General features: G+C 46.4%; 1 protein-coding gene across 1 annotated transcript in view; it reads right to left on the reverse strand.

Moving 5' to 3' along the window:
- The window catches only part of SEZ6 (seizure related 6 homolog), a 533,546-nt gene that overhangs the window by 16,219 nt on the left and 504,670 nt on the right, over positions 1-12,657 (reverse strand). The window lies entirely within an intron of this gene.

Here is a 12,657-nt window from a genome sequence, read left to right on the forward strand (position 1 = left end):
AGGCCTAAGAAGGAGAGGGACTGGAGAGAAAGGCAATCTTTCTTTATTCCATTTGCCGTTTTCTTATGTTTATTCCTTAGAAGCTTCTCAACAACAACAAAAAATGGGCACAGTGAGGTTTAGGCCTCTTTCCCACGGGCGTTTGCACCCCAAAATGCGGGCAGCAATGCACGAGCACAGTCCGTGGGGAAGCCGCATCGGATCGGTGACCCATTCGCTTGAATGGGTCAGCGATCCGGCCGTTCCGCAAAAAGATAGGACATGTTCTATCTTTTTGCGGAACGGAAGAACGGGACGAAACCCCACGGAAGCACTCCGTAGTCCGTGGTTCTGTTCTGCACCATTCCGCATCTCCGGATTCGCGGACCCATTGAAGTGAATGGGTCCGCATCCGTGATGCGGAATGCCCACAGAACGGCACCCGTGTATTGTGGACCTGCAAATGCGGGCCGCTATACGGCGACGGGGCGCACACGCCTGTGGGAAAGAGGCCTTACACTGTAGGTGCTCCTTCTATAGGTGGAGGTTGTTAGTCAGATCTCTCACTTGTGGTGTTAGCCGTTGTCTCTAGTACAATAAAGCAGAATAAACTGTTCTTCTGGGCTGAATGTGCAGAACGCCAGACCTGCAGGGTATAGTGATTGTGAGGTCACGGTTTATGGGCAAGCGAGGGTTCACAGTTCTGTAGGAAAACCCTGGGCAGGCGTACAGCAGTGAAGGAGAGGCTGGCACAGGAGACCTCTGGGGCACACTCTGTTTATAGGGACCAGGCCTGGTCGAGGTGCCCTGGATGTTGCAAGTGTTTTATGTGCCTGGGGCAAGGTCCCTTTAAGAATCGTGACGCCAGTGCCTGTAACGGTGGCACACCGATTTATAGTTGCAGTAATTGAGGAACACGGTTGTATGGTAAACCAAACTTTGCTTTACTGGAACAACAGCTCAACTTTGTACAGTTGGGTTTTCAGTTCCACATTGAAGTCATCACAATCAGGAGGCTCTTTATAGATGGCAGGCAAAAGTCCTTTGCAAGATACTCAGAGGGTGACAATCAACACTTCCCAGACCAGGCTGCACTACTCCTTAGTTCTTCTGGCTGGCTGTATTCCAAGGCCCGGACGCCCAAATGCTGGCTTTTATCCTTGGCCAATAATCTTCCTCCCGTATTTATCCTTGCTCTATATTTATGACTCTTCTGCCCTTCAGCTTACTGGAGTTTAGCTGGATACACTGGCGCTGCTTTGCTTGTGGGAACTGCAGGTTTCTCCCAGGAGGAAAACTCTTCTCATGGGGTGACTCTTCTGAGCTGACATAGACTCAGGAACTTCAGGCTGGCTAGACTACACTACTAACCACCTGGACTGAACTGCCCTTCCCTGTCTGGGCCTAACTATATATACCAAGGGCTTACTAGCTCCCTCTAGTGTATAGGAGGCTAAACTACACCCTAACAGGCCTGATACCCAGATAACACAGGGAAATTAACATAAAACATCACAGTAGTACAACAGACATATTAACCCTTGTGTAGTGCCCACCTTTACCTAGTGGGACACTACAAATATACCTGTGACTTGTCAGATCGCGGGGGATGCACAGCTTAGGGACTGGCAAGTACCAGCTTTGGAGTCTGACTGAAGCCGTCACTTTAATAGAAATGCCTTTTCTTGTTCGTGTCTGTGTGCTGTCCGCATCTTTTCCGGCCCCATTAAAAATGAATCAATCCGGAGCCGCTCCACAATGTTCCGGAACGGATCTGGATCCATTTTGCGGACGTGTGAATGGACCCTTACTCTGCTCTATTGTAGATGTCTCAGGGTTCTGAAGACAGAAGCTCCTCCGCAGGAAAGTCTGCTGCGAAATGCAAACACATGTCCTGCAGATCAAACACCCTCCTGCCGGATAGCAGCGAGTTCTATTTCGGCTCAGACTGCAGAGCAAACGACTTTTCTGTGGAGGATCGGCCCTTATCCGATAAGGATGTATTCGTCCATGATACATTGAAACAATTCAAACAATCACCAGATAAAGATAATGAAACCGCTTGCCATTGGCATTTGGGCTGAGCTGACGGCTGGGTTCGAGTCCTCCCTATGCCCTGTCAGTGCTCAGCAATACGGACGGGATGTGTGTAGTTTAAAAAAAAAAATATATATTCCAAGATTCCAATGGCTCAGTGGGTAAGGGATCCCTTGGCACTGGCATTTGGACTGAGCGGACGGCTGGGTCCGAGTAAGGCTACTTTCACACTAGCGTTCGGGCGGATCCGTTCTGAACGGATCCGCTCATAATAATGCAGACGGAGGCTCCGTTCAGAACGGATCCGTCTGCATTATTTTTAGCATAGAACAGCTAAGTGTGAAAATAGCCTCGTACGGATCCGTCCAGACTTTCAATGTAAAGTCAATGGGGGACGGATCCGCTTGAAGATTGAGCCACATTGTGGCATCTTCAAACGGATCCGTCCCCATTGACTTACATTGAAAGTCTGGACGGATCCGCACGGATCCGCACGCCTCCGCACGGCCAGGCGGACACCCGAACGCTGCAAGCAGCGTTCAGCTGTCCGCCTGTCCGTGCGGAGGCGAGCGGAGCGGAGGCTGAACGCCGCCAGACTGATGCAGTCTGAGCGGATCCGCCTCCATTCAGACTGCATCAGGGCTGGACGGCTGCGTTCGGGTCCGCTCGTGAGCTCCTTCAAACGGAGCTCACGAGCGGAAACCCGAACGCTAGTGTGAAAGTAGCCTAAAGTTCTCAGATGGCGTTAAGGCCAGGTGCTATTTCTGAAAGAATATGTTCTATGACAAGGTCATAGACGAGATTGACGAGATAGACTTCTGAATCGGAAGATAGTGATCAGGAACTGAATCCATCTCCTTTGCAGAAAATGTCAAGGTTATTTAAATCCTTGGAGTCCGAGGCCGTATTACAGGCTGAGATAATGGGGGACGACGGTATCCCTAAAAAATCCAGAGCCTTTAAGGTAGACCCTATGTTGAAGAGGCTTATGGTAAATGAGTGGAAGACGCCAGATAAGGGGCCGATATTTAATAAGAGGTTTAAAAACCACGTGTATGACGGAGCAAGAAGAGGAAAAACAGCGGGGAGAACCCCGTAAAGTAGATGTTGCCATATCAAAATTATTTAGACGCACTTTGGTCCCTAGTAAGGATGGGTCTAATTTTGGGGATCCGATGGATAGTAGGTTGGATAATGCTTTGCGCAGAAGTCACCTCTCAGCCTTAGGCCAGGCGAAGGCAGCTCTATCCTCTTATATACGGTTTCTAAAAACCTCCGTGCATGGCTTCTCCAGATGGAGGAAGACACAGATAGGGGTGTACCAAGAGATGATATATTATTATCTTTTAACCCCTTAGTGACCACCCATACGTGTTTTTACGGTGGTCACTAAGGGGCCTTGGGCTGGAGCGCCGCCTTTTTACACTTCAGCCCCAAGTTAGCGATAAAATCAAGCGCTGTAGCTCCGTGCCCGCAGCTACCGGAGGTAGCTGAGCGATCGGGGCAGTGATCAGAGACGGTGACAATACAATAGATTTAAAAGATCTTATCTATATATTCCCATTTACTAAAAAGCATCGGGGGCAGGGAGCTCCTCACGCATTGCACCCACACGGAATTCTCGCCTGTGTGAAAGGGGCCTTAGGGTGGTTTTACACATAGGTTTTAATGGTATTTTTGTGGTTTAATTAGTGGGGCTTTTTGCACTTATGTTTTTTGGTTCATTTTGTAGATGTTAGCTAAAGTTGTATAGGAAATATGAAATGCAGAAGGCGCAAGAACTTTTATTTGCTACTAGCATTTTTGTTAGTTTTGTTAATTAGCTTTTTTTGTAGTTCATAACCTTAAAAAGGCATCATGTTGAAAAGCTTGGCATTTTTTCACACAGAAAAACAATGCCGTAAACTGCATGTGGTATGGAAAAAAGGCTAGCATTTTTTGAGAGAAGAAAAAATCCCAGAGCAAATTTGTGTTCATACAGGCCCTGATAGAGGTTCTGTCTTCTAGAAGCTTTGCTCATATGGGCACAGATCAGAGAGAATTCTGTGCCTAACAACATGTGAACTTCGTTCTACAGGTCCTTCTAAAAAAATTAGCATATTGTGATAAAGTTCATTATTTTCTGTAATGTACTGATAAACATTAGACTTTCATATATTTTAGATTCATTACACACCAACTGAAGTAGTTCAAGCCTTTTATTGTTTTAATATTGATGATTTTGGCATACAGCTCATGAAAACCCAAAATTCCTATCTCAAAATATTAGCATATCATGAAAAGGTTCTCTAAACGAGCTATTAACCTAATCATCTGAATCAACTAATTAACTCTAAACACCTGCAAAAGATTCCTGAGGCTTTTAAAAACTCCCAGCCTGGTTCATTACTCAAAACCGCAATCATGGGTAAGACTGCCGACCTGACTGCTGTCCAGAAGGCCATCATTGACACCCTCAAGCAAGAGGGTAAGACACAGAAAGAAATTTCTGAACGAATAGGCTGTTCCCAGAGTGCTGTATCAAGGCACCTCAGTGGGAAGTCTGTGGGAAGGAAAAAGTGTGGCAGAAAACGCTGCACAACGAGAAGAGGTGACCGGACCCTGAGGAAGATTGTGGAGAAGGACCGATTCCAGACCTTGGGGGACCTGCGGAAGCAGTGGACTGAGTCTGGAGTAGAAACATCCAGAGCCACCGTGTACAGGCGTGTGCAGGAAATGGGCTACAGCTGCCGCATTCCCCAGGTCAAGCCACTTTTGAACCACAAACAGCGGCAGAAGCGCCTGACCTGGGCTACAGAGAAGCAGCACTGGACTGTTGCATGTCATTCGGAAATCAAGGTGCCAGAGTCTGGAGGAAGTCTGGGGAGAGGGAAATGCCAAAATGCCTGAAGTCCAGTGTCAAGTACCCACAGTCAGTGATGGTCTGGGGTGCCATGTCAGCTGCTGGTGTTGGTCCACTGTGTTTTATCAAGGGCAGGGTCAATGCAGCTAGCTATCAGGAGATTTTGGAGCACTTCATGCTTCCATCTGCTGAAAAGCTTTATGGAGATGAAGATTTCATTTTTCAGCACGACCTGGCACCTGCTCACAGTGCCAAAACCACTGGTAAATGGTTTACTGACCATGGTATTACTGTGCTCAATTGGCCTGCCAACTCTCCTGACCTGAACCCCATAGAGAATCTGTGGGATATTGGGAAGAGAAAGTTGAGAGACGCAAGACCCAACACTCTGGATGAGCTTAAGGCCGCTATCGAAGCATCCTGGGCCTCCATAACACCTCAGCAGTGCCACAGGCTGATTGCCTCCATGCCACGCCGCAGTGAAGCAGTCATTTCTGCAAAAGGATTCCCGACCAAGTATTGAGTGCATAACTGAACATAATTATTTGAAGTAGCGAGTAAGGTAGGGGGCGGCACCACTGTCCCGGCTGCGTACACAAGGATCATATGCTCCTGACGGCTGGAGAGGACGGCACACGATCGGTGGTGCTCAGCTGCACAGGTAAAGTTCAGTGTGAGCGTAATAGGAGGTAAATGAAAACAGCGGCACTCACCCGTGTGCTTCAAACAACTTCAGTAGCTTTATTCATTCCGGGATTAACTCAGGCAGGGGGCGGATGTACACAGGCACGCATTGATCAGCGGCGGCCGTTTCGCGCTAACTGCGCTTCTTCTGGCTGTGCGTCAATGCGTGCCTCTTACACCACTCCTTTTAAAAGCCGGCGCAGCCCGTCATCACAGAGACTGACGAATCAGGCAGCACCTGCATAGACAAAGTGATATACAAACCGCACATAATAAAACACAAAGATCCAAGCAATAAATTAGAATAAGTATGCAAATCAAGCGGCAAATATTTGTGTAATATTACACTACAAAGCACTACAAGAATGGGCTGAGATCATTTCTATCGTTAAGCCCGAGTTCTCCCAGGGCCTGGGTGCGTATTATCCACCTAGCCTCTCTCTGCAGGAGGAGACGATGTCTGTCTCCCCCCTGCAGAGGAGTGGACACAATTTCGAGGCCAGAGAATGAGATGCAATCAGTGTCACCATTATGTGTGGTTCTCATGTGCTCAATGAATCTCGGACAACCTTTCCCTGTCTTGATAGAATTAAAATGTTCCCGCACACGTTCAAAAAGGCATCTAATAGTTTTTCCAATGTAGAAACGTCCACATGTGCACAACAATAGATATACTAAAAAAGTACTCCGGCAGTTAATAAAGGTATTGACTGTGTGTTTAATACCAGCAAATTCAATACTCTTTTTCTGGGAATTATTAGTGCACAGTGAACAGTTTCCACATCTATAGTTGCCCTTTGGAAGGCTGCGTTTGAGCCAATTTTTACTAACATCCTTTTGGAGTCTGCTCCTGACAAGTTTGTCCTTAATGGTGTGACTCCTTCTAAAAGAAATGAGGGGTCTCTGTCCTGTCAATTCTTTTAGGGTTGCGTCCCTCCTTAAAACATCCCAGTTCTTAAAAATGACTGATCGAATACGGTCAGCCATAGGGCTGTATTTAAAGGAGAACGCAAATCTGGTGCCCCCAATACGGTCACTACCACTATCCAATTTCTGGTTATTTTTGTTTTTACTGAGGAGACTATTTTGTGAGAAATTTCTCTCCACTCTCTCCATGTCCCTACTGAGCACTTCTTCGGGGTAACCCCTCATTACTAGGCGCTGTTTTAACTCCTCTGCTTGTCTATGGTACCCACTATCTCTGCTGTTAATGCGTCTTAGTCTGATAAATTGTCCGTATGGTACGGCTTTTTTGACGCTCCGTGGATGGAAGCTGTCGTGGTGGAGCAAGGAGTTGGTCGCCGTGGGTTTACGAAACCCCTCCGTGACCAACTCATCGCCTTCCACCACGACAGCCACGTCCAGAAATTCTAACCTGTTCCCCCCAAAATTAAGGGTGAAAGTCATACCCATGTCGTTATTGTTTAGATAGTCAACGAACTCACTGCACTCTATTTCAGTGCCTTCCCAGACCATGAACACATCATCTACGAAACGTAGGTATGTTTTCATTTTTAAAAGAAAAGGGTTGTTCATAGAGTACACATATCTGTCCTCTAGTCTGGCAAGGTACATATTTGCAAAAGTGCAGGATACGGGGGTCCCCATAGCCGTACCCAGCTTTTGCCTATACCAATCACTACCAAATTGGAATACATTGTTGGTTAAGATAAACTTTAATGACTCTCCAACAAAGTCACAATACACGGGATTTTTACCTAGGTTCAACACGATGTCAAGGACCGCCTCCACACCGGCATCATGAGGGATGCGGGTGTAGAGGCTTTCCACATCGAGTGATACCAATTGGTATCCTTTCTGCCAATGGATTTCTTTCAGGGCCAATAAAAAATCATTAGTGTCCCTGAGATAAGCAGGTGCACTACTGAGTATTGGTCTCAAGAGCCAGTCCACATACTTGGATAAAGGTTCAGTCACTGAGCCAATCCCCGCGACGATGGGACGCCCGGGGGGTGGCTCAGCGACTTATGGACCTTTGGGAGAAAGTACCAAGATGGTTTGACTGGGGATGGTGGAACAAGCTTGTCCAGCATATTTCTGGGTAGAAAACCCACCTCCACGTACTTCCTAACGAGTGATGACAGCAACCGCTGGGTATCGGGTAGGGGGTCCCCCCGTATCCTCTCATAGATACTGGTGTCACCCAGTTGTCTCATGGCCTCACTGATATAAAATTCTTTAGACATGAGGACGACATTTCCCCCTTTATCCGCCGGTTTCACTATTATATCCTCCTGGGAACGTAGCCACTGCAAGGCCTTCTGCTCCTCTGTAGTAATGTTAAGTTGGGCAGTGGGATACATCACTGCTTTTATATCTCTCATAACTTGAAACTGGAAAATATCAATGCTACTCCCGGCGGACATAGGGGGACAGAAGGTGGATTTAACTCCACCAACAAATGGATCCATAGAAACATTAATTGAAGATCTCTCAGTGATATCTGTTCCAGTAAGGAACTCCAAACAGGCCCGTTCATCCTCATTAAATTTATTACATATTTGGAAGGCCATGGGATCTGGCTGGAGTGGTATCTCTCCTTGGGTAGTGGATAGTTTCTGTGGAGTGTCCCTAAACAGCTTATGCAGGTATAATTTTCGGACAGCTTTAAATAAATCCACTTCAAAGGTTGTTGAATCAAATTCTTCAGTTAGACTGTATCCCAGTCCCTTGTTGAGAACTTCCAGGCAACCTGGAGGTAATACGTGGTCAGTCAGGTTAATCACTAGATTTTCATCAGAGGGTAAGGGGGCGTCTATTTCCTCCAAGAGACTTGTTTCCTCTCTCTTCCTGATTTCCTGACTCCTGTCACCTTTATTGGTCTTCCTCCCTCCTCTTCTGATCCTCTTCCTAAAGGGTCGCACGACTCCCTTGTCAGATCTGTTGACGTGTGACCCGGGTCATCTGAGACGCTGGAATCGGAATCCGTTGTCCAATAATCATTGTTCTGGCGACGATAGGTCTTTTTCTTTTGTTGTTTTCTATTGGATCTTTTCCCAATATTCCAGTTGAAAATTGTGCCGGACTCATAATCCTGTTTATCCCTCACAAATTTATCCTTTTTTCTTTCCTTGACTTCGGCTTGCGTGACAGTCAACTTTTTATTCAACTTTTTGTCAAAGGTCTCCAGGAGATTCTCAGATAGCCTGGATTCTAATTCTGTCCGCGCTTTGTCAAGTTCATTTTTAATGATGTCATATTCTTTGATATCTCTCTTTAATACCATTTCTAATATTTGTAGGGAAAAACTCATGTGTAGGGATTGCCACTCCTTTAGAAAAACATCATCTTGTTCATACTGTGCAGGAACTTTGTACACTCTTAGACCCCTAGGCACTCTGCCACTTTCCTTATAGGACTTAAGTGACTTCACCGTCCAGAAGAGACGTATCTCTTTCTCTGCTAATTGTGCTACTTTAAACTCGAGTGCACGAGTGCTTAGATTTTGCAGGGTATCTTTAACGTTGCACTGTGTGAAGAAATCCTCCGCCCCTTCTCTGCCTTCCAATAGAGACTGACTAGATGCCTCTGTAGCCATATTCGTTCAGATGTTGCAACAATCTATCCTGTGTGTTTCTCTGCCGGCAATCCACAGTGTGCTCGAGCCCCAAAGAGAAAGTCCCAAACAATGTAGCGAGTAAGGTAGGGGGCGGCACCACTGTCCCGGCTGCGTACACAAGGATCATATGCTCCTGACGGCTGGAGAGGACGGCACACGATCGGTGGTGCTCAGCTGCACAGGTAAAGTTCAGTGTGAGCGTAATAGGAGGTAAATGAAAACAGCGGCACTCACCCGTGTGCTTCAAACAACTTCAGTAGCTTTATTCATTCCAGGGATTAACTCAGGCAGGGGGCGGATGTACACAGGCACGCATTGATCAGCGGCGGCCGTTTCGCGCTAACTGCGCTTCTTCTGGCTGTGCGTCAATGCGTGCCTCTTACACCACTCCTTTTAAAAGCCGGCGCAGCCCGTCATCACAGAGACTGACGAATCAGGCAGCACCTGCATAGACAAAGTGATATACAAACCGCACATAATAAAACACAAAGATCCATGCAATAAATTAGAATAAGTATGCAAATCAAGCGGCAAATATTTGTGTAATATTACACTACAAAGCACTACAAGAATGGGCTGAGATCATTTCTATCGTTAAGCCCGAGTTCTCCCAGGGCCTGGGTGCGTATTATCCACCTAGCCTCTCTCTGCAGGAGGAGACGATGTCTGTCTCCCCCCTGCAGAGGAGTGGACACAATTTCGAGGCCAGAGAATGAGATGCAATCAGTGTCACCATTATGTGTGGTTCTCATGTGCTCAATGAATCTCGGACAACCTTTCCCTGTCTTGATAGAATTAAAATGTTCCCGCACACGTTGAAAAAGGCATCTGATAGTTTTTCCAATGTAGAAACGTCCACATGTGCACAACAATAGATATACTAAAAAAGTACTCCGGCAGTTAATAAAGGTATTGACTGTGTGTTTAATACCAGCAAATTCAATACTCTTTTTCTGGGAATTATTAGTGCACAGTGAACAGTTTCCACATCTATAGTTGCCCTTTGGCTCAAACGCAGCCTTCCAAAGGGCAACTATAGATGTGGAAACTGTTCACTGTGCACTAATAATTCCCAGAAAAAGAGTATTGAATTTGCTGGTATTAAACACACAGTCAATACCTTTATTAACTGCCGGAGTACTTTTTTAGTATATCTATTGTTGTGCACATGTGGACGTTTCTACATTGGAAAAACTATTAGATGCCTTTTTGAACGTGTGCGGGAACATTTTAATTCTATCAAGACAGGGAAAGGTTGTCCGAGATTCATTGAGCACATGAGAACCACACATAATGGTGACACTGATTGCATCTCATTCTCTGGCCTCGAAATTGTGTCCACTCCTCTGCAGGGGGGAGACAGACATCGTCTCCTCCTGCAGAGAGAGGCTAGGTGGATAATACGCACCCAGGCCCTGGGAGAACTCGGGCTTAACGATAGAAATGATCTCAGCCCATTCTTGTAGTGCTTTGTAGTGTAATATTACACAAATATTTGCCGCTTGATTTGCATACTTATTCTAATTTATTGCTTGGATCTTTGTGTTTTATTATGTGCGGTTTGTATATCACTTTGTCTATGCAGGTGCTGCCTGATTCGTCAGTCTCTGTGATGACGGGCTGCGCCGGCTTTTAAAAGGAGTGGTGTAAGAGGCACGCATTGACGCACAGCCAGAAGAAGCGCAGTTAGCGCGAAACGGCCGCCGCTGATCAATGCGTGCCTGTGTACATCCGCCCCCTGCCTGAGTTAATCCCGGAATGAATAAAGCTACTGAAGTTGTTTGAAGCACACGGGTGAGTGCCGCTGTTTTCATTTACCTCCTATTACGCTCATAATTATTTGAAGGTTGACTTTTTTTGTATTAAAAACACTTTTCTTTTATTGATCGGATGAAATATGCTAATTTTTTTAGATAGGAAATTTGGGTTTTCACGAGCTGTATGCCAAAATCATCAATATTAAAACAATAAAAGGCTTGAACTACTTCAGTTGGTGTGTAATGAATCTAAAATATATGAAAGTCTAATGTTTATCATTACATTATAGAAAATAATGAACTTTATCACAATATGCTAATTTTTTTAGAAGGACCTGTATATCAGGGATCAGCAACCTCCGGCACTCCAGCGGTTCTGGAACTACAACTCCTAGGATCCTCATTTCACTGCTATGGGAGTAACAAGGACAGCTGTGTAAGTTCACATGCTGGGAGTTGTAGTTTTGCAGCAGCTAGAGTGCCGAAGGTAGCTGATCCCTGCTCTACAGTATATAATGTGGTTGTGGGTAGTTCACATTTTCAGGGGCAAATATCAGAGATTAAAGAAATGACGTTATCACGATATTCAGTGGTATAACCACAGCTGGGATCCAGCGCCTTAGGGACCTATAGTCAGGGCCGGCGCCACCCATAAGCAGAGTAGGCCACCGCGTAGAGCGCACTCTCGCTGGGGGCGCTGGCGCTCTGGAGTGTGGCCGCAATAGAAGTCACAGTAGCAGACTGCTACTAGCAGTGGTGTTGCGAGGGGGGTGCGGCGGGTGCGGGCTGCACCGGATGACATGTCTGATGGGGCAATCCCGGTCCGGACCCAACACGCACGCCTACGCAGCCAGCCCCGCTCCTTTACCCTGCTTTCACACCTGAGCGTTTTTATGCGCGTTTTTTGTAATAGTAAACACGCGTTTGACGCGCGTTTGTGTGATTGACTGCAGTGTCCTATGGCCACAAACGCGCGTCAAAACGCCCCAAAGAAGCTCAAGTACTTGATTATGCGTCGGGCGTTTTACAGCGCGTAAAACGTAAAATGCCCAAGTGAGAACCATTCCCATAGGGAAGCATTGGTTTTCATGTGTTGAGCGTTTTACAGCGCGTTTGAACGCGCTGTAAAACGCTCAGGTGTGAACTTAGGGTTAAACTTTCACTGTCCCAGCTCCCTGGCAGCAGCTGCGCTGCACTATCCTCCTGAGCGCATACAGTGTCAGGACATAGTGCGCACACTATGACCTGACGCTGCGCGCTGTCAGGTGACAGTGCAGCGCCGGCGGAAAGACGGGAGCGCGAGGAAGAGGAGCTGCAGCATTCTAGGTAAGTATTGTAGTATGTAGTTAGTTCTGCCTGCCGCGATGATTGAAGTTTTGATGACGGGCATTAGGGGCTGTCCATGGTTTACATATTGATGACCTATCCTCAGTTCATTCCGTAGCCCTGCAAAAAAAATTAGAGCGTATCCTATTCTTGTCCGTTTTGCGGACAAGGATAGGCATTGTTACAATGGATCCGCAAAAAAAAACGGATGCAATATGGATGCCAAAAGGACGTCATCCATATTTTTTGCTGATCGGTGTTTTGTGGACCGCAAAACACATACGGTCATGTGAATCTAGCCTTAGGGCTCATGCACACGAACGGATTTTCTTTCCGTGTCCTTTTATTTGAAAATCTCTGTGTGCATTCCGTTTCCATATGTCCGTGTGTCCGTTCGGCAAAAAAAAAATAGACCATGTCCTATTGTCTGCATCACGGACAAGGATAGGACT

Source organism: Bufo gargarizans, chromosome 3 (assembly GCF_014858855.1).
Source record: "Bufo gargarizans isolate SCDJY-AF-19 chromosome 3, ASM1485885v1, whole genome shotgun sequence".
In the NCBI taxonomy this organism is placed as follows: domain Eukaryota; kingdom Metazoa; phylum Chordata; class Amphibia; order Anura; family Bufonidae; genus Bufo; species Bufo gargarizans.